The sequence below is a fragment of the Myiozetetes cayanensis genome, unplaced genomic scaffold (assembly GCF_022539395.1).
Source record: "Myiozetetes cayanensis isolate MyiCay16 unplaced genomic scaffold, myiCay2020 scf1, whole genome shotgun sequence".
Lineage (NCBI taxonomy): Eukaryota > Metazoa > Chordata > Aves > Passeriformes > Tyrannidae > Myiozetetes > Myiozetetes cayanensis.
The window spans coordinates 117755960-117778970 of record NW_026086604.1 but is presented as its reverse complement, the minus strand read 5'-3'; the positions used below and the strand labels follow the sequence as shown (position 1 = coordinate 117778970).

General features: G+C 41.5%; 1 protein-coding gene across 4 annotated transcripts in view; it reads right to left on the bottom strand.

The window, feature by feature from the left end:
• Positions 1-2502: 2502 nt before the first annotated feature.
• Positions 2503-23011, bottom strand: part of SKAP2 (src kinase associated phosphoprotein 2) — a 186979-nt gene continuing 166470 nt past the window's right edge. For 2 of the 4 annotated variants that reach the window (XR_007629004.1, XM_050316015.1), the window contains one exon: positions 18573-18860. The gene's annotated coding sequence lies outside the window, so the exon portion shown is untranslated. Of the gene's footprint in view, positions 3551-6424; positions 6535-18572; positions 18861-23011 lie in introns of those variants that run through there. The other 2 variants (XM_050316032.1, XM_050316023.1) reach the window with 2 other exon arrangements.

The following is a 23011-nucleotide window of genomic DNA, read 5'->3' as shown; positions in this document are numbered from 1 at the left end:
TTTTCACCAGGGTCTAAAAGCTGGACATCAGCTGGGATGACTTGGACCCTAATTGTGTCTCTTGTGCTGATGACTGCTAGGAGGAGGGTAAAGAGATGTGCCAAGGGCTTCCCTGGGCTCTTGGCTCTCTCCTGCTCAGGGATGTTTTGCCTCCCAAGCCTGGAAGTGACATCAGTGTTGAGTACACTTCACTGTTACCCAGCTCCCTTATCAATCTGCCTCTAAAACACACAACAGAGAAGCCCTTTAAAAATCACAAGGAAGAGACTCTGCAGCAGTCATTTGTTTTCCAGGCTATTTGAAGGTATGCACAGAGATACACTCACACACACACCTGCTAAATCACCAGGTAGGCAGTGCCAGCACTACTTTTTCATTACTATCTCTGGCCCCCACCCCATCCCTCTGTCTGATGTCCTGGGAAAGGCAATTACCCAATTCACTTTCCTCGAAGCCTATCTACAGGCTCAGGAAACACTTCACCACACGGGCAGTGTCTGACGTCTAATAACATCCTCAGTCTTGCTTTATAGACATAGCTGCAAACAAATTTTTTTTTTTTCACAAAAACCTTTGGACTCTTTGGATTTGTCTTCTTTGGATTTCAAGTGTAGCTCCTGCATTTATTTGGTCACCCTGTTTGTTGTAGGTGATTTTTTGTGTTTAAAAAATAAAACAAGGGGCAGGGTGAAGCGCTGGTATTTCTTATACCAGTGAGCACTGCTGCTTACTTGAGCTGACACTCATCCCCGGTCTCTCCTGCTTGCCTGTGCCATTGAGGAAATTCAACCTGCTGCCATGTCATTGTTACAGTAATCTTGGGCTCCTGGACACCAGTCTGAGTATGACAGTCTCACAAAACCAATGTCACATTCATCTCAGGCAGGCTGTGTTTCGCCGGTACATCTTCATTCCCCATGGCTGTCGCAGTGACTTCCAGTCATCAGTCCCCTCTGTGGCAGCTCAAGGCTGGGCAGCATGAGAAAGAGGAGCTGGACACGACATTTCCTTCCAGCTATGTCTTTTCTAGACCTACCTTTCTTTTTTTCTTTTTCTCCAAGGGCAAAAATCTTCACTTGTGTTGGTGGTTATAGCCCCCTTCTGTGCTCTGACCTCAGCCACGTGCAAAGCATGGGGACGTCTTCAGGTTTGTCCCTACAGTTTGTCCACCCCTCTCTGAAAAATTCAAACATCTCTTCTTTTCCAACCTGGTTGGGTTTTTGAGAGCTTTCTGCTGTCAGTGTCAGGCTCTTTGCAGTTTTGCTTCTTTCTATTTACTGATCTTGATTCTTCCACAAAAGCTAGCATTCCATAGTCTGTTTTGTTTTTTTTAACAAAATGGCTCTCATGCATTTTTCAGTACTGTTTCCCATGCACAGCCTATAATTTCTGATTTATCCACAGGACCTTAGTTTCTTTCTATCCCTCCTCAGCTTTTGCCAGTAAGGTTTGTTCTATTAGGGGTTCAGAAAAGGGACAATTTGGATAAATAAAATTCATTTTAAAATATAGGTTCATGCAGTGATATAGGTTCATGCAGTGCTTTTTTTTGTTTTTCTTTTTTTTCTCTGCCTTTTATATTCTGGATGCATTTTTGGTTTATGAACCTTTCTAAATAGTAGTTATACCTTCTTAGACGTGCAAAGAATAATTCAGGACAATTCAGCCCAGTACTGTAGCTCTCACTCCCAGACAAAGTCTCCTTCAGTGAGTGCTGCCAAGGAGGAGAGATGCTCATTAAAAGCCTCTCAGCTGCCAGTCAGCCAGCCAGAGGCAGCCAGCCCCACTTTACATCGGGAAGAAATGGCTCACGGAGGAGTCCTGTTGCTGAGCTCTCAGGGATCACTGCTGAGACCCCATGGCCTGCTGAGTCTGGTGCAGGGGCATGTGAATGTTGCATGTGCTTGTCCTTGGTGCAGTGCAATTGAGGCTGTGCTGCCCCAGAGGCTGGCAGGACTGTGGCAGGTGGGGGTGCTCCGTCAGTGATACCATTGCAGCAGGCAGGCTTGAGGGGGTGAGATGGGGCTTCTCCTAGGATTAAGCCCTGCCCTGCAGAAGTGCAGCCCTCTTGCATTAATTTGGTGCTTTTCTCTCACCTAAGATCAGGTCTGAGAAGTGCAAAGGACTGTGAAAATAAAGAGCTAAAGGGAAGAAAATTATTCCTGTGGATACCAGAGGCCACCGCCATGGGAGTGGGGAGCACTGTTGTCAACCTGATGGAGTGGGCCCTTCGTTTGAGATTTTGGACAAAACTGGAACAGATTCTTTGGTGACATGCAGCCTTTAACTCTGCCTATCCACATCTGGATGCATTTGACCTTCCAGAAAGGTACTTGTCAACCCATGGGCCAGAGCCCACAGGTATGGGAAAATGGCTGTGAATCTCTAGGATTTCAAAGACAAACCGAAGCCACAAACATCCACCTCATCCCTCATACATCCACTCTAGCAAACAATAACCAAACTTTCCAAGTTTTGTCTAATTTTTATTGGGTTTTACAGTAAAACAATTACAGAAATTAAATTAAAAATTACAGAAATGTTATCTGAGGTGGTCATTTCTGTATATCATAAAATGCTTTCTAGTTAAAGCACATTGTAACTGAGAAGTCCTGCTCTACAAATCCATCCTCTGCTCAAATTTACATGAACATATTCACGGATTATATCTGATTGTGTAAGTTGAAGGAAGCAGTGGTGGTACACAGCACTGTGAATAGAAGCAAACACCCATTAAGAGCTAGTGTTCCATGAACATCTGGCTAGATGATGCCAATTTGTTTCTGGCTTTGGGTTTTTTTTTAATCATCTCTCACTTCCAGTGGCCAAGACAAGGATTGCATTAGTGGACTAGTGTTGCTAGTGGCTTGAAAACAGATTCCCTTTGCCCAGGCTTCCCAGATCTTTCCTGTTTGTTTTCTGCAGACATTAGAGCGATGGAGCCTGGATTGCCTGAATGCCCATGAAAAGACCATTTGAAGTCTGCACGCTTGAATACTGCCATATAGCAGAAGTGCTGGGCTGGAATGACAAAGCTCTACAAGAGCCTCAAGCTTAAACTTAATGAGGGACAAAAATTCTTCATCCACCACTGCTGTGACCATTTCTCTTCAGTCTATGTTCTGCAATTAGTACACTTAAAAGGGACGCTGCTTAACACAGTAGGGGTTCAAGTTCATTGGGAAATCTTTCTAGAGCCCAGGCACACAAGCAAGTGAATGAGGTTTTGACTGTGCCTGGAGTAGCAGGTGCCATTATTCCAAGTGAATGTAATAAAAAGATTTCATTTCAGCTCTGAACATAGACAGCAGAGACTGCAGTACCACAATTTTTCTAAGTCTGAAGCTTTGAGGAAAACCCCTCTGGTTTAACTAGCAGGACAAAATTTATATTATCAATTCAAAACTCTTCCCCAATCACAAAATTTGCACTTCTTTTGATAGATAGAAAAAAAAAAACAAACCACATGATACTACTCATGATGAACTCAGCTCTCTTTTGAACAGGCAGGTTGAAATACTTGTAGCAGCCCCTTCACAGTCTATCTGACCTGTTAGGAAAGAAGAAAGATAATAAATTGGACAAGTACATTTGAATTACAAATAAATTAGAGGAAGCCACAATCAAGGTACTGACATTCAGTAAGTGGAAAAAAGAAAGCTTTTGTGTGGGTAAATTATCTACTGCGAATTATTTACTCAGCTCTGCTGTGAAGAGCTCTCAGGATGGGGCAGACAACAGCAGGTACTTTGTTTGCTGGTTCAGGCTTCTGGTCCTGAGAATCAATCTTCAACGATAAAGAAACACTGCTGACTTTTCAAGTGTAATTTATTCAATAAGATGATTCTTTTCTTTTTAGGAGGAATGCTGCAGAGATCCTTGATTTTCATTTGTCTTTGTCTGAAGATGTGAAATACATTTGCCATATTTACCATTTCAAGCTAATTTCTCAATATATTCATATATTCATTTGGGATATAGGATTGTGAAGGACTCTGACTGACTTTCAGACACTGCTATTAAAAATGGAGATAAACCTGCTGAAGAAAATTTACCTCTATTTCTGTACAGCAGGTAAGTTTAAAACTAACTTTATATGAGAGGAGTTGGTTTTTTGTATTTTTTTTTTACTTCAAGTGCTTTTTAATATTTGTGAAGTGCAGTGGTCCTCTGTTCCCACGAGAACTTGCATCTCATGAGGGTCTCATTTCATATGCACAAATAAAATTTTCTCCAAAGGCATTGGTGCCTCTCAGTCCAGCCAAGGCAGCATCAATCCTTCTGCTGCTTTCAAGTCCTTCAAACCAGAAGGGAATCATGGGTTGGAGGGGTAAGTCATGGGCTGGAATAATACAACCATGAAGGTGCTCCCTGGGACAGGCAGAAGCAGGGTGTTTTATACCTTTTGCATCTTTATATTCCAACTTTATATACACTTCAGGTTTATACTGGGTTATTTTTAGGTCATTTCAGGAATACATATTTCTGCAAGAGCTATTTCTGTGAACTCTGCCAAACTGGAAACTGTAGTAGCCGTATATCACCCTCAAAGATGTATACCAGGCAGCCACAGTCATTCTCTTCCTTGGTACTCCTCACAACCCTCAGGGAGAAGACATATCAGTCTGTAGGAAAACAGAGTGCAACATAAATGCCCCCAGAAGGCTCTGGAAGAGCCTGGCACCCAGCAGAGCTGCAGGGACACATCCTTGCTGGAAGCAGCACACATGCACCCATCACCCAGGCAGGCTCTCCTTATGTAGACGAGGGGTGCAATGTTGGTGTATGGCCCTTGCTGCCCCCTCAGAGCTGCTCTGCTCTGTGTTCTGATGTGATGAGAAAAGAGGATGGGAGTTATTCATCAGGCTGTGTGAGGCTGTTTGTCTGATAAACAGGCCCTGCAACGAATGTTGTAACTCCAGATGTTGTGGCTTGCAAGGTTTGGAAATTCCTTGTGTTAGAAATGTTGGCCTGGGTTTGGAGTCCTGGAATGTAATCTGAGACCATCTTTCAGTCATCAAAAAGGCATCATGGACTGACCAGCAAATCTGCATTTCTCTGGGTTTGGGTGCACTTGCAAGGGTTTGATGCATATGGAAAACACAGTGTACCAGTGGATCCAAGGCCCTTCTGGGGCAGGGCAGAAGGATGGCCCTAAACACAGAAGTGAATAGAGCCTCTTGCAGTTCATTTGCAGTTTTTCAGGACTTGAACCATTCTGTACGTGGTGCAGTAGGGCACCGTGTTATGAAATTTGGTCAAATCTACAAAGCACAATTGCTTCTCTCTCGTAATCACTGGCAATGCTCTAGAACTAACAAAAAGTAACTAAATCTATTTTTATGATGTGATGTTTTCCAAGTTTGGATGTCAGAATTTTGCTGTATGCCTCTTACTCATGTCTACAAGATATGATGCCGTCAGCATTATGGGGAGAATTTTTTACTGTAAGACTGACTTTTTCCTTTGTCATAGAAGTATGGATCAGTTAAATTCTGCTGTACATAGGGAACCAATTTTCCATGAAAGAAGTCAACAGAGAAAAAGAATTTAAACACTAAATTAACACCCCCCAACAAAAGCAATGTTTTAGCCTAATGCTTCCTTGATGTCCAGAACAAATTTTGCTAAGGGAGCTTTATAAGGAATCTGTGGAAAGTAGATCTAATATCTGATGTAATGTAAGTTATGGGCTTCATTGGTCATTTTTGTCTATGGGAAGGGGCAAAGGATGGAAGAGCAAAGTGAGTCTGTTGGAAATCTGTCAATTGGAAACATTACCCAAACAGTGAGATTGCATGTCTGCATGCAGACTCAAAAAGACACAGATAATCAGATACCAGTGCATGCCTTTGAAAATAGGACATAAACATTAGAGGAAAGGATGCAAGGACAAAGAGAGTAGCACAGCTTTAAAATACAGAGGTTATTTAAGTGTATGTACTTGTGTGTGTGCGCATGTGTGATAACCAAGCAGGATAAAGAACTCAAACAATTATATTGAGTTAAAGGCTCGTTTATAAAAATATTGATTGACATTTTTCTAACTCACTTCTTGAAACTGTGCTAGAAACTATATTAAAATGCAGTACACAGTAGTGTAAAATACATGGGGAGGATGAAGAGGCATGCAGCATCTCTCCGTAGTAGTAGTTCAACTTCTTTCCAGGTGCTAGAAGTCACCTGTTTGCTCCACGAGGTTGACAGCATGCTTCTGGCCTAGAACAACAAATTCTTCCTCGGTCAGCCCCATGGTATGGTTTAAAAGTCAGCACGGGTCTGAGACTACAGGCAGTTTAGATGCCATCACTCCTTTCTTGGAAGGCGATCTTGATTAGAATACAATGTGTTTCAGCACATGAGCATCGCACATAATGAAGAGATACCTTCCAAATGAAATGGTATGATTTGCACTCTGGCTGTGGTCCTTGGGTGTCACATGCCACCACCAGCTTCAAGGTGAGAAATGGTCAATAAAAGTGGCATACCAGTGTTTTTGGCTGATCTTCCCTCCTCTCTTCATCTCACACTCACCTAGAAAGGAATTGAAACCAGTAGTTGGCTTCAATAACATTTCTTTGAGGAAAAAAATGAAGTAACTTGAATTTAAGGAGCTGATGAACTGTGGCAGCAGAGGGTTTCTAGAGGTTCTTTGCATCTTGTTGTCCATAACAGAGTTTTATTCCTCTTGTGAATCAGGGGCAGGAAATGGGAATCTGATCAGAAAATGAGTTTGTTCATACTGCAGGAAGCCTGAAGCTGAGATGAGCAAATACCACGTGCAAAGTTCTAATACGATGTGACATATCAGAACTACATCATGCTCCTAACACAGAAAAGTTCAACAGAAAAGAAGTTGTTCAACAGTTTGAATTAACTGAAATTAGGAAGTATTTCTGAGCCATTTTTCTAAGTGCTGTCTATATAAGAAATGTTGCTGTTCCCCTACAAAATATGTAAGCATGTGTCATGGCTGGAAGGTAAATAGTGTGCACGCAGTGCTCGGGCATCCTCTCCATTGAGGGAATGAGAAGTCCTATGAAACACCTCCCAAATGCTCTGGGAATGTAGTCTCAAGCACCGGGGTCCCAATAAGAAAAATATTTTACATATTGGAGAGCACACAGAGCCCACCAAATACATGTACACACACATTTCAAAATCCCCTATGTACTTGCCTCTGAACAAACTGTGACATTTCTAATAATCTGCCAAAAACAACATACACTTTAGGCTGGAAGATGTCATCGATTGTACCCTCACAAAGTTTGCCATTGATGCCAAACTGAGTGTAGAAGTGAACACTTCATATGGGAGAGCTACTCTGCAGGAAAACCTGGATAGTCTGGAATACTGGTCTAACAACTACATTATGAAGTTCAGCAAGGACAAATGTAGGATCTTCCACCTGGAAAAACATAATGCAGGACTGCAGCACAGCCTGGGAGCAGCTCTGTGGAAAGGGACCTGGGGATCCTGGTAGGCAGCAAACTCAATATGAGCAAACAGTGTGCTTCTGCAGCAAAGAAAACTGACAGGATGCTGGGTTACATAAACAAGAACATCACCAGCTGAGACAAAAATGTCATTATCCCACTGTACTCAGAGCTTGTGTCATGGATTAACCTCAGCCAGTGGCCAAGAACTGCACAGCTCCTCATTCCCTGTTCCACCAGTGAGATCAGAGAGAGAACTATAAGCACAAAAGCTAGAAAACTCATGGATTGAGATAAAACCAGTTTAATAGGGAAAGTAAAAGTCACGCATGCAAGCAGAGCAAAGCAAGGAATCAGCTCACAGGCAGAGCTTCAGCCACCTCCAGGAGAGCAGAGCCCCATCATGCATGACACTGACTTGGGAAGGCAAACGTTACCATTCCAAACGCCCCTCCCTCCCTCCTTCTTCCACCTCCACCTTATATACTGAGCATGTTGTCATATGGTATGGAATATTCCTTGGGTCATCTGGGGACAGCTATCCTGGCTGTGTCTCCTCCAAGTTTCCCATGCGCTCCCAGTCTCCTTGCCAGTGTGGCAGTACGAAAAGCCAAAAAGGCCTTGGCTCTGTGTAAGCACAGCTCAGCAATAACAAAAACTTCTGTATATTATCAACTGTGTTTTCAACACAAATCCAAAACACAGCCCCTTAATAGCCACTGTGAAGAAAATTAACTCTACGCAGCTTATCACACCATGCCTGGAATACTGTGCTCAGTTTTGGTCCCTGCTATGCAAGAAAAGATGTGGACAGGCTGGAGAGGGTCCAGAGAAAGGCCACAAAGATGATCAAAGGATGGACTGCCTACCATATGAGGAGAGGCTGAGAGAACTGTTTCAAGTTTGTTCAGCCTTAAGAAAGAAGGTCTAATATAGACCTTATTACCATGTTCCAGTATTCAAAGAGTTGCTACAACAGACATGGACCCTCCCTTTTTAGAAGGAGTCTCATGGAAAAGATGAAGGGTAAGGGGTACAAGTTAGTCTTGAGGAGATTCCTATTGGACACAACAGGAAGATTTTTCACAATGAGACCAATCAGTCACAATGATAATTAGTCACTCATTTTTCACAATGAGAACAAACTCCCCAGAGAGGTGGTGGATTCCCCAGTGTTGGACACTTTTAAGATTCAGCTGGACAGGGTGCTGGGCCAGCTTGTCTAGACCATACTTTTGTCATTAAAGGTTGGGCTAGACAATCCTTGGTTTCTTTCCCATCTTATGATTCCTTGGTTCATTTATTTGTGCTTTCATTCTTCCTCTCTCTGTTCAACTTTGAACGTAGGAAGACACTTTGGTCTCATGGGGTTTGTCATCACACCCTGGCTGGGCAAATCTGAAGAGAGTATGCACTGAAGGCGTGGAAGCCTCTGACAGCTGAGGCAGATGATGGTCAGGCTGGTGAAGGAGTGTGTTGCCTCAGGATTAAACAACAGCTGGGGACAGCAATAGCTCTGGCACAATCTGCCAGTATTCATATACATACCAAAAAGCTTTCAAACCTCCTCCGCTACCAGGCCTTTCTTCTATCCTTCTGGCTGTGGTGCATCCCCAAGGCTGCTATATGATTAACAGGTTTTTGTGGAACATTCACCAGGTTTGAAAAGAGACATGGAAAGATGTGCCCATGGCAACCTGGCCAGGATAGCTACAGTCCAGGCTCTCCACAAGATGACTGCAGAGGAACTGCAGAGCTTCTCTTTGTCTCCTGCCAGGTGAGCGTGGCAGTCCTCAGATGCAGTGGGACCATCATGAAACTGCCTCACATGTGATCCAGGATTAATGCACACTTAAGGCATTGCAAGGGATATGTTCCTATCAGGTGGGCTAAAGTACCACTTTTAAAGCTACCATAACTGTGAGTGGCATGGAGAGATTATAGAGATACAAAAGATCTTCAGACTATTATTATTACTGTTATTATTGCTGAGTGCAGTTGTCCAAGTTTCAAGAGGCAAGGCTGATGAAATTTATAGCTATATTAATAATCTTCATCATATCCTTTGCATGTTTCTTTAAAACCCATGAGGTCATCTGCTGCCTGTTAATGGAAAGCAGTTTATTTTGAAGGAGGAAGAACTGACAGATTTTTGTTCCCATGAACTGTATAAGAAATCTAACAAACCAAATGCAGATGGATCAATACGGGCTGTTCTTTATTTATCACCCACTGTCTTCCTCACTTTATTTTTATGGCTATTAAAGATGCTATCATCGATATACCATTTTTGACTGTCTCTATATAATGTATACACTGGACAATGCTACCATTGTTATTCATGTAAAATGCTGGGGTATTGAATGACCTAGGAAAGTGGTGTAGCCTGTCTTGCATTTCTACTGCACTAGGTTTAGCCAGGGCTCGATCTCCAGTGAGTAACATTTCTGTTCCACTCCAGGAGGTGTGAGGGAAGTTTGATCTTTGCTCTGAGCATTTCTGCACTTTCAAGTGTGCTTGAGTTTTCTCCTAGGTGGGACTTTGGCAGGGGAGTTCTTGGGCTCTATGCTTCATTAAAGTCACTGCCTTTGGACTTGTGATCACCAAAAATCGCAGCAGTGCTTGACTGCAGCCCTTTGATGATGTGATTTCAATTAAAACTCACTACTCGCTACAGATGAGGGGGAGTCATGCTCCAAACCATGACATTTCGTCATAAGTAAACAACTGACAGGACATGAGTGAATCTGAAGCTTGACATGGCTTATCCTTGCCTGCAGTGACTGACAGCATTGTGTCAGCTATTTTGACTGTTGGTCAAGAGAATTAAACCTGCTTGTGGAAGCATGGGTATCAGAGGTTAAAGCATCTATGCTGCAGTTCTGATTGCAACTGCTGGACAACACAGTCACCCACAAACTAGTTTTAAATGATCCACCCCGACACTGGTAGCAGTCTAGAAGTGGGAACCAAACTCAGCAATGACTAATCATCCCACTGCTTAGGGAGATTTACAGCCTGCCATGTGCTTTCAGTTTAGGACCTGAAATTGGACATGGAAAGCTAGATTTTCCAGGTAAGTCAGCTCAGCTCCTTTTAAAAGCAAAGCAGAGCAAAGCAAAGCAAAGCAAAGCAAAGAAGAACAATGCCCTAACATTCGTCAAAAGCAGCTTTAACTGTACTTCTGCAGCAAGACTCACCTCAGATGTCAGAATGAGAATGTGATGTTCTTGTAGGTCTGGCATCAGCTAACTAGTGCTGTGTAGTAGGAAAATCTGGTCTATCTAGGCAGCCTGTATTGCTTGCAGCAATCCTTGCAAATTTAGTAAGAAGAAAATTTATCCCTTTTCTCAGCTAAATCTGAGGTAAGCAGGTAGAAACACAGGGCTAAAGCCCTACAATAAAAGGAAACATTATTCTAGTGTCTCAATCTACTAAAAACAAATGGTGTGGCATTTAAATTGGAACATCTATCTCTAGCAACCCAGCACCTCTAATCAGTTTCTCACCTTTACATTTGAATGCAGTGAAGGCAGAGGTACTGCATTTACAATTATAGCAGATGACTTCAGCCCTCTGAAATGACTTTAAAAGATTAGAATTCATAGATTATTTATTAACTCTTAGTGAATGTATTTCCAGAATGGGAACAACATATTGCATCAATGTCTAGTTCCACAGTTTAACTATTTTAATTAAGAGGGAAATGTACACTGCTGCAAGGAATTCAGCCCACATACCACTGTGTGAAGCTTCTCCCTGACTGTTTCCTTTTTAGTACAAAGCCTTTGTTCCTTTAAACTTGTGTTAATAACAGTGATCATAACACTGGAATCTTCCTGTGATAACTCATAAATAATAGTTCCAGCTAAAACACCGCTCTTCAGCCAAGCCATCCAAAACAGGCAACCCAAGAGTTTAATTGACCCATTTTGATAGTGAGCATCTGATTCACAGGTTGGCAGAGAGATTTGTGATGGAGTGGCACCGGCAGCTTAACCCAAACACTCCTGCCCAGATAACAAAAAAACGTCTTGTCTAAGATCATGACAACAACTGCAGCATATCCAGAATTATTTTCCTTCCTTCTTGGATTTTGTAGCAAATCTCTCCCCTACTCAAGCCTTCACTTGGTTCCTGGGCTGTAAAACGGCATTCCTTAGAAGTGGTAAAAAAAGAGACGAATATAAACACTGTGTTCCAGACCTCCAAACCAGGTGCCAGTCCAGATGAAATATAAAGCTGTCCAGAGATAAGCAGATAGAGTTTTCCAAGGAAGGCTGAGAGAGAACAAGACCCATCCGCTGTGAGTGGAATGCTGGCTCCTTCCAATAAAGCTGGGGAACAAGAAAGAGGTAAACACAGCCCTGGATGCCTGCAGTAGTTGACCAGGACTGACACACCACTGAGCCACAGCCTGGACTCTTCTATGGGAAAAAGTAGAGATCAAAGTCAGGAGACAGAGAGAATTCACTGTGATTCACTTTGACAATGTGTTGACCCAACAGAAAAAGAAAACAATGTAATTTAGATGCTGTCAGGACAGAATGTCACCTTTAAAGAAACAGAGATCTAATTATAAAGATATCGTTTGGGAGACCTGGTATGGAATAATTCACAGATGCAGTGAAGAATTAAATCCTTTCAAAGCCATATAAACATATTTTTCCTTTATCTCTTGTGCTTAGAGTTTTCAGCTAGGTTAAATGCATCAAGCCTAATCATTGAGCATTTAAAAACACACTATATAATGATTGGTGTAAAGTGTTATTACATACTAAGGACTGGTTTCACCTCAATGTTCTGATTCATTAAACAACTGCACTTCTGTGGTGCCATCCTTGAATGATAAGGCATATCTGCAAAATGCAGCAAGAACTTGGAGGATTACACCTATGTGATTAGGATAATTTGAAAGGCACAAGAACTAAGAACCAGAAAGAAGGCCCATCAAGTTCACATCAGTCTATTACAAAAGAACATGATCTGGTAAATAACTAAGCTGCTTTTTTAAACTCTTGCCCTTCACTTTTACAGTGGTGAACTCAAAAGCAAAGTAGTTACTGAGGAATTTGACCAAGGTGGTACAAATAAGAATTGTCTTAAAGCCTCTTTGAATGGAGCATGGCACTTAGGTTCCCAAAATACATTCATCATTTTATATTAAGAAGAAAGTACCTTTTGGAAAGGTGCTTTCACAATTCTCTAAAAAATTTTAAATGGAAAACCTTGTTCCAGAAATTTTCACCACCCTAAATTTTCTCCTTTTTTTTTGAACAAATATATTTTGTACATTTTGGCAATGGTTAGGACAAGCAAAAAAACTTGTGTATACTTATTAAACCAAGTACTGTACAGCCCCATGGCTAATCCTTTTCTAGTTGCTACAAATAAAGGTAATCGCCACCTGAAAAATTACAGTTAATTACAGTTTAAAAAGGCAACTGTGGAACCTGGTTCTGCTTAGTTTAAACCCCCATCTTTCCTCTGAGCCAAATCCCAAGATCCTTTTATGCAGTATTTTGTTTCCTCAGACTTCTTTTATCTTCTGGCTTAAATTCAGTGCATACACCATAACAGCTGCTGAGGTGTAGTTACGGTGCATACTGGGAAAGGAACTCTGAGCTAGCAGTAATTTACATGTTTCATTAACTAGATAATCAGGACATTTGGGTTAGGGGTTTTTTTTCAAGGAAACATTCTTCACCTGGATATGTGCCATCGTTAAACCCAGAAACTTCTTGTGGAAATGCATGTCCTTCCTGAGTCCAGGAGGAAAACTTCTGCCTCAAAGTAGACAGCAAGGCGCACTCTCCTCCCACCAGGACTGTGTGCTGAGCAGGCTTTTGCAGCTGCATCTTTTGCCTTCAAATGGAGAATCTTCCCACCAGCCCCTTCCAAGGTGGACTTGTGTCCACGTCCCACGCCCTCGTACACATGGAAGAAATAGTTAATTTACTGGCAGAGCTGCTCTGGTTCAGTGACCGTTATGTGAACCTACAAATGCAATGCTTGGCAAGCAGGTTCCAGTCTGAATTGGGTACTTCAGGAATGTGAACGCAAATCTCTCATGGTCCAGATGCCAGCATTGGACTTCTGGCTGCCAGGGCATGCCCTGTTTTGGGACACCATGCCAACTTCCTCCCCGTTCTAGCAACCAGAGAGGGTCAGGCTCTTCTGCACTACCAGCCCCAAGTATTTCCCCTTCCAAATTCAGAGCTAAAGCCCAGGCAAAAGCATTCTTATTCCTGCTAAGACAACAGCAGATTAAATAGGATGAACTGATCGGCTGTACTTCTTGTAAAGTTATCCCCAGAGATAAATGTACAATGTTGTTATGGAGGCTGTGGTGGTGTCTGCAGCGTAACTAAGGCTGACAGACTGCTTGCATGTGGGTGGCTGTCTTCTTTCCAGCTGTGACCAGCTGAATTATATCACCTGTCCCACTTGATATATTAGGATATGCCCAAACTCAAGATGCATGTTGTTGCAATAGGGAAATTAATGTCCACCACTGGAGGCAATTAATAATGATTAGGAGCAAAACAGCAGGGTTAAATCTGTGCATTTAACAAAGTGTTCATACAGCTTTTTATACTATACTTCAACCACCGTGTTCTCTCAAATTTCTTCTCCTCTTTGCGGGGGCTAGGACAACCTTATCTTAATTAATGTGTAAACTTATTTGAAATGTCAAAGTTGTTTCAATAAGACATGTTTATTCATTACTTAATTCCAGCTTCAGACCCCATAGAGGAAAGCATCAAACACACCTATGTGAAGGAGTCTATAGAGAAAAATGTTAGCGTTCACCTCTGTGTCCATTTTCATTCAGAACAGCATAGCTCTAGGTATTCACATTTGAAGTCGCTGCATCTCTTTGATTTCTGGACTTCTCAGCTACTGTACTTAAAAGTGGCAGCAAATTGACACATGGAAAATTCACAATGCTCAGTTTAGAGCAACTCCTTAATTACCATAGAAAATGGTGAGTGATGGGTTATTAATTTCTCTTTGTGGCCAAAATGTGATTTTAGATATGAATATTGGGCATCTAATAGGAACAGAATGCTCTTGCATATTTTAGATCTCCAGGATACAGGAAGCCTTGTGGTGGGCAGTGCTTTGTGAACCCCTGTAAAAAACACACAGTATTGCCAACTCTAGGCATTCCAATATTGATGAGATTTAGAAACTAGTTTTTCAATTTCATTTATGCAGTTTTAATAATAGTGAAATTCCTTAAAATTCATACATACACATACATTCACCACCCTTTTATCTGCCTCTTAATTTTTGATTGTCTTTCTTACATTTTCCCGCCTTTTGAAACTGTAAGGACTTGAATCTTTGAGCGGGGCAAGGGGGCAATAGAGGGGAGGGAAGGAAGGGAGAATGCTACAAGCTAAAGAAGACTGCAAAACTTTAAGAAAAACATGATGATTGTGGTAAACTAGGGAGAGTCTGCAATGGGGTGCATGACGGCAGGTAAAGTACTTCATTAACTTCAAAGTCTACCTCAAGTCACCTTTACCTCTTTTTAGTATCAGGCAACAATTTTCTTCAACACTGAGGGACGAAGATCGTAAATTTCACCAAACCAGTGAATCACCCTTGGCAGTCAGCATGGGAATGGGGATGATTATGGGGAACCAAATGTACAAAAATATTCATAACTAGTTGCATTTTCCATGTTATCTGTATCTTTCCAAGTTTCTTACATGACAACAAGGATTCTGGGACTCAATTTTCATGCCTGTGGACTATGGTTAGGTCGTTTGCAGTCTCCCTAAAACTTTGCCTCCAGCCACGTACTCTGTAACTTCAGGCTGAGTATAAATATTATGGAGAAATGCTCCTCAAAATTAAAACTTTCCAAGTTCAGCCCTGATATGCCCCACAAATATTTTAAGTCCATCAGATGTACACTGTCCAAATTAGGTTCTGCATGTGAATGAAAATATAGAAATTCTTTTGTTACTAGTAGAAAAGGAGTCATACATTTGCTCACCTGGAAGTATAAGGAAAGGTTTTTACTAGAATTAAAAGTGATGCACTATACCTATAACTGCAGCCTAATTGTTGGTAGGAAAGTCCCTTTGTAACTGTGAGATGTCAGATTTTAGGGGAGGTTTTGCATGTTTTGCTTTTTTTCATAGTGGATCAGCACAATGTATTTTAACTTGCATTCAGACCTGAATACAGAATTGTCAGACTTCTTTAACTTGCCAGGAAAAATCTACTTATTCAGTGTTTATGATGATGAGCAAAAGAAGCCGTACAAAATATATTTCACTGAAAATAATAAAATAGTCAAGAAGGAGTGAGAACCTGTCACATTACTTGAAACATATCCATTTCTGGGATAGTAATACAAAAACTGAAGTAAAAATAGAAAAGGAGACCAATTGGCCATGCTGAATGAGCCAGGCAGAGACAGCAGAAGTGCTGAGCAGACACGACACCACTCTCATCAACTTGGCCCGGGAGGAGTACTTGCTATGAGATGTAGACTCCTGCATAAAACATGGTGGTAATGATTACTCTGAACTGGCTCCTTCTTGTGGAGAGGGAATGGCACTGACAAGACAAATGGGGCTATAAATATTATTTCAGGACCAAGAAGAGAGACCTTGAAGGGATGAGATACTGACCAAAGACATTTCCTCTCCTATGAGAGGGAGGATTGTCATGAAGGTTTCCACATTCAAATTGCTATTGACTGCACAGAGAAGTGTGATCTTTAATGACAACAGTGATATTTATTGAAGAAATCTACTCAGTACAGTATGCCAGTTCTGAAGAAAGTAACTGATGACAGACAGGAGACAGAAAAAAAAAATAAATTCAAGAAAAGAAAGACACCTTTCAACTGCATGAAAGGAATTCTTGAACTGCTTCAAGTATTCTACCTAATTATCTGTGAATCTATGTTCCCTTGCTGACATACAGGGCAAACCAACCTAGAAAGTTGTATAAATCTTAACATGGTTATATGAAAATAATAATAAAATAATAGTGAATTTAAAACTTCTCATGGCCAATTGATCTCAAGGTAGACCTACCTTTTGTAACAGCTATCACCATGAATCCATGGGTTATCTGTTTTGTCTCAAGAATTGTATTCTTCATTTGCTGAATTAGTCTTCAGCATACAAATGAGCGAATAGACATGTAGCTTTTCTATCTGAAAGTTAATTTTCTCTGCTATTATTATTTTGACTTAGGTGACTTTCAGCAATTATTTATGCAGGCCTATCTCTGTAACCTAATCAGTTTCAACACATTTTTCTGCAGTACTCAACCTTGGGTGGCAGGAGAAAAGCTATTATTTTAGATGCTGCTTTATTGGACTACAATAACAAGCATATAGGGAATAATTGCTTAATCTTGTTGTTGGTTTTAAGATATGAACTGTAGCAGGCTGGGCTGGACCAAGGAAAGCAGCTGACATCTGTTCACAGGACCTGGGGCTACATTTGCTTGATCTTTCTTTATCACAGTGCCTTGATCTAAGAACAAGGAGTGCTGTGTGCAGCTGGAGGATGGAAACACTGTGATGTTTTTTACTTTGTTCATTGATCTGAGCAGTGCTGTACACGGGTCTGAAGGGTTCCGGTGTGTTTCACAAATCCCACTGAAATTGACTCTCATTTATTCTGTTATTTGGTTATTTATTGTTACCCTTTTTTTTCCCCTGTGGGCCTGAACATGACATGCAGGTTCACAGTAGCATTTTTTAAACACTGTGCCTCTGTAACTGGGTTAATAAAGAGATGGTCAGCTAGTAGCCTCCTTTTAGATGATTTTTTTTCTTCTCTAAACAGAAAGTTTGTGCCAGATGTTTATTTACAAAGCTGGTAGAACAGAATGATAGTAATTCCAGTTTCTGCAAGTGGAAATTGGAATGCATTATTACTGGGCACTAAATGTTCAGATGCTTTTCTGAGGTCCTTAAATCTATTTCATTTCCATGTTGACAGAGATATTAGACAGCTGTTGGAAAATCTGTCCCTTCTTTCAGTGCTACAACAAGAAAGCTTTCCGTTTAACTGCCAGGGGTCAATAAAGCTCTTTAATGCACTAATCAGTGTTGAGTGAAGTGTAGGAAAGTATAAGAAAGAATTCTTTCACTTCAATTTTTGTGTGAAATTTTGTTGGCTTTTCCAGCTTACCAGTGTCATTCCTGACAGTGTCTGTGACGGACTGGAGGGTTGAAGCAGGTTCTCTGATTGGTTGCCCCGAGGGCTGGGATGCAGCAGGCCTGTTGGTGGCAGATATAGCAAGGTCAGTGAGAGGTTTTGCTTTCTGCAGTCTTTTCAGGATGGAGAGGGAAAATGTCCTGACTCTGCCCAGGGGAAGCAAAAGGCTATTTGAGCTTTTCCTTCCTTCGGGGACTGAGCAACTCCAGTGAGGTTTTTTTTCTCTGAGTGGTTTGAGGTCTTGTGCTTTTTCATGGTGTGAACAGCATCCTAGCAGAGATTGCCTTGTGGCCATCTCCTCTCTCGCTTGCAATCAAGCGACATCACTATGGAAACCACTTGCATGGAAGAATAACATTAGGGAAAGCACTCTGTGTTCTTAGCTTTCCTTAATGCAATACGTGTCTCAGTCTTTCCTCCCAAAAGTGGAATTCGTGTCTGGCTTTGCTTTTTATGGGAGCTCTTCCATCCCAGCTGTTTTGCTTCCCCAGTTCCCCAGACCATTCTTTCCTGACACCTGATTTTTCTTTCTCCTTGGTATGCTCTCTGAGAGCTCTCATCCTTGTTCCCTGGGCATTTTACATTGCCAGCTCTGCTCTCTCTAGCTGCTCCTACTCCTCTCCTGCTTGCAAGCTGTGCTGACAAGATCCAGGCACACCAATGGCTTTGCCCTTGATAAAAACTGCTCTCCTTTCCTCTTCTTCTTCTTATGGCACAGAAGGATGAGCAAGTGGGGCATCTCAGTGATGTCCTCCACCTTCTTCTAGCTGCCTCATCACAGTGTCAAGGCTGTCTGAAGGCAACAGTGTCCAGGTGACTACCAGAAGAGCTGCAGGAAAGGACCTGGCTTCATCTGAGCTTTGAGGTCAGCTTACAGCAAGGTGCTGTGGCCAGGAGGCATTTGCAGTTCCTGCCTCCCAGGGTATGGAGCTCTTGTAGGGAAGTGTTGTTGCAGGTAGACACATGGCTGTCACAGGACATCGTAAAGTTTCCTATGAGACACAGTTCTCATATAACATTCAGCATGCCAGTATGTAAGAGGAAGGGATTTTCCCTCTCTTCATTTATGAGTTCATGCTTAAGTTTTTTGGGGTTCTTCACATTCCATGCATCAGAGGCTTTTGAAAGTAGAGTTTTTACACTGCTCAGTGGCTTTCTTCAAATATGGTGGTATACTGTGTGTCCTTTTTAAGTACTTTAACACTGCAGCCCCCTTGCAATCCTGGAAAACAAGCAATAACTCAGAAATAACATGGCTGAAAAAATACACGAGTGGTGGTGACTACTGAGAAGTACAGGACTGACTGGATGCTCTCCCAGCCTTCAGCCCTCAGCGACCCACAATATAGACCCAAGCCTCCATAAAGCTCTGTGTTATGGTTAGTTATTTGTAAAATATATGCAATGGCCCTTTCTTAAGAAAGGAATAAGAAGGTATACAGCTCCAGTCTCCATGGATGCTGGGCTGTAGATCAGTGCAAAGTATTATTGTATCTACTAAAAGTTAAAAGCTGACTTTTTTTGGCAGGTGATTTTATGAGTTTGAACTGAACTTATAAAGGTATTTTATAATAATTTTACAATGGAGTGCTCAGCCCTCAAAATAGTAGTTTAAACCAACATGCAAAAAAGAGAGAAGTATTTTCTGATGGTGTAGGCAATGAGCACATGAGCACTCTGGCATGAGTGTAAATGTGTTGCAATTGTTTGCTATTAAAGTTTTAAAATAGATTTTCCAATAGCTTTAAATACTTGGGTAAAACCTTATAATAGGTTGGGCAATCATTTCAGCTTTTATAACTTAATGTGAATTCAGACACATGGTTATGCTAAAATCTTTCCCACTTGCACACCTCTTACACAGATTACAAAGGGAATGTGTTATAGACAATAAAGTCAGGGTGGGGGGGACTTGTCATCCCTCTTCTCCAATGCCATTAAGTACAGAGACAGTGATGCTGGCCATCGCCTTGTGACGGGAAAACAACAAGTTTACGGTTCCTCATTTCCCATGGCAAACAGATTGCTTATTTTAATTTTGAAAATAAAACGATGGAGGCAATGTGGGTCTGTAAATAAGAGTGTGCATCTCAATTTTCTGCAAATGCTTAAGTGGTTTACATCTGTTTCCTCCCAGTTGTATTTCTCAAACATGAATTTCCATTTTAAAAAGAGTCATAAAATCACTACTGTTTCTCTGTGGATCTATTAGCAATAAAATAGCCTACAGAGGTTTGCACAGCCATGGAAAATGTACAGTGATAATAGGCTGTCCTGCTGTTACATGGCTTATGCAAACTTTACATTTATCACTGCAGAACCATCTATCCGCAGGGTTGGAGTACAGCAAACAACTGAATAAAAAAGACCAAAAGAAAGAAGATGATACAGGAAGCTCTATATACACATCATTAATCAGACATGATGAATTCCCAAACTTGAATATATGTTTTCTCAGAGCCAACCAAGAGAAAAAAAATGCTGATCACAACCTGAAATGCAAAACTTTACATAAAATTAATCTCCTGCAAACTGATACAGCACTAAAGGACAGAGAGACAAAGAGAGAGGGACAAAACTTGTTTTCATATCTGCCTGTTAGCTTCCATTTGTAGCACTCCTGATATCCAAAGACTAGCACCTTATGGAAAAAAAAATCTTGCAGGCTGTTAGTGGAGCCACTCAGCAATTAGTGCAAGTCAAAGCATCAGGAGTGTGAAAAAGCAGAAATTGCAGCAAGGCTCAAGAGGATCTCTAAGCCATCCACCAGGATCAGACACACCACTTCTCATTAGTCAGCCATGAAACCAATGCTGTCCTGGTTTGACATGTGCACAGGAACAGGGATTTACAGCCAGTTTAACTTCAGCAGAAGGCAGGCCCTGGCCACCTAAGTTCCAAAAAAAAAAAAAAAAGCTAGAACTGGCAACACCAGGGTTATATCTGGGAGTCTTCAGAGAGTTGTCACCACAGCCCAGAAGCTTCAGACTCTTCTAATTCCTGCACGGCCCTGAGTGGGCTGGAGAGTTTCCCAAGGCAGCTGGGAGCGCTCAGTTACCCCTGGCATCCTGACCACATTGTCCATTTGCTGGCTATGCCTCCTGCCAGTGGTCACCGAGGAGGATGGCTGGGGAACCTTTGAGCCCACTCTTTCCCAATTCCTGACTGTTTAGTGTCTTCCACAGGAACACTGGGCTGCAGCTCCTACAGAAGAAGCACACATAGATTAATCTCTCAGCAGAAAGCCTCATTGGGCTGTTCCTTGTTTACCTTGGCCTAAAATAAATATTTATCAGGATGAAAGCAACTGGCTGCTCTTTATAGATGGCAGAAGGAGACAGTAATATTACTGGATGCTTATTAGTTAAAGGGTAATTGGAATCAGAGAAGGAAAAGGGGAAGAGGGGACAAATAAAAGGGGAAGAAATGCAGTTTCTTGAGGAGTCAGGAAGACTGGTGAGAAATAAAGCCTCTCCCCATTTGAATGGATTCCTGCCATTATTCGAGCTGCTAGCTTCACAGCTTGAAACCAGAAAAGCACCCAGTCCAGACACAACATTAATCTGATTGCCTAAACAGAGTAAAAAGGTGAATGAAGAGAAATGATTCCTCAAGAGGAAAGCAAGATATATACATATATGAGCTCAGAAAGAGCAATGACTTTTTGTGCATCACCTTGGAGTCAAAAGCAAATTGTCAGAAGTTTCCTTTTGAAGGTCTATGTGCTAGCTTTTGTATAAACGCATCATCTTTTTCTTTCATCAGGGATTTCATGGGAAGAATGACAGCAGCTTTTATTGCTTGCAAATGGCATACTGAAAATCATGGGACAGATTCACTGCTGGTGGAGTCACAGCTTCATGAAAGTACTTCTGTGGATGAGTTTGGTACTATGAGACCTTCTTAGTGTATTGGTGTTTTTGGCTGAATGTAAGTATGGTTGGAAACTTCAGTTTTGTGAGCAGGAGCTTCGCTGTTGACTGAGAAGGGATGTGTAAGTATCAGTGATAATAAAATACTTCCATATTTCAAGACCAGTGAAACACCCTCAATTGAAAAACTCCAGAACACGAGAAGAAGATATTTTTCTCTGTCCTGTCAGATGATACACTGGCATTTTTTGTGTGGCTTTAGGTGTCTTGCAGGTTTATTTCTTCATCTAACTCTTCTGTTGGGGTCAATGCACAATGTGGTAGCTTTATTATTTCTGGGTATAATTGTTGCTCAGTGATTTTTAGAGGCAGAGTTATTGAGTGCTACAGTTTATATTCAACAGAAAGGCTGACCACCACCTCTCTAAATCTATATAAAACCTCTACTTTTCTTCAACACTGCAAATCTCTTACTGGAACTCACATTTGCCACTGCTCTAAGACTAACACTAACCATCCAGGAGAGCCTGGAGAAAGGCTGGATGTCAGGTCCTGGCTCTTTCACTTTATGGGCAGATGCCATTAAATCCGCAGAAAATTGTTTTCCTATCTTTCATTTTGAAGCACAGGGACTTATCCCTTGTTTCAGTGTGCCAGGTAGTTTTAGCTCTGTATGGACCACATGGATGGAAGATTGCTGGTGTGAGCACGGGCTGTTATCTCAGTGCTATGGCAATCCTGACAGTGATACCTGCAGGAGATGACCTTCCTGTGCATAACTGGGAGGATATTTTGGTCTGATAAAGAAGTTTTAACACTAAAAATTATCATTATATAAGAACTCTTCCCAAGATTGGCTGCCGCAAATAAATCCAAGAGGAGACAGGCTTTGTCTAGGTAGAACTAACTCTGGAACTTTATTATCCCATATATATACAGAATAGGAGTCTGAGCTATCAAGCCAGGCCAGATGTTTCTCATTCCTACACATACCACACACATCCATGTGACTGCTTTCAGTCACAAAAAACAATCATGCCTCAAGCAGCTTTCCAGCTTGACCTTGTCATTCTTTTCACACACACTGTTCTTAGCTCTGGATAGCTCGGGACCAAAATATTTTTGCTTTAGTATTTTATTCTTCTTCTGTTATCATCTAGGTGGCTGGTGTTGTCTGGATAGCTCCTCCTACAGCTGACCACCAAAACAAAAATAAAATATTCTGGAAGACCTAAATAGAAAAGCAGCGACTGACATCCTGTATCAAGAAAACGAAATGATTGCATGACACCTGCCAACAGAACACTAACAGTGTACAAGACAGTGTTGTTAGTTATTCAATACCTGATAGTTTCCCATCTTGAACAAAGAGTAATGAGCAAGAGTTTAGTAAACACTTAGGGAGCACAGGACTGCATTTCAGGTGAAAATACAGGATTATGGTCTTGGGCAACAGGATTTTTGCCACTGACTTGCTGAAGTTTCCATATCTGACTGTCAT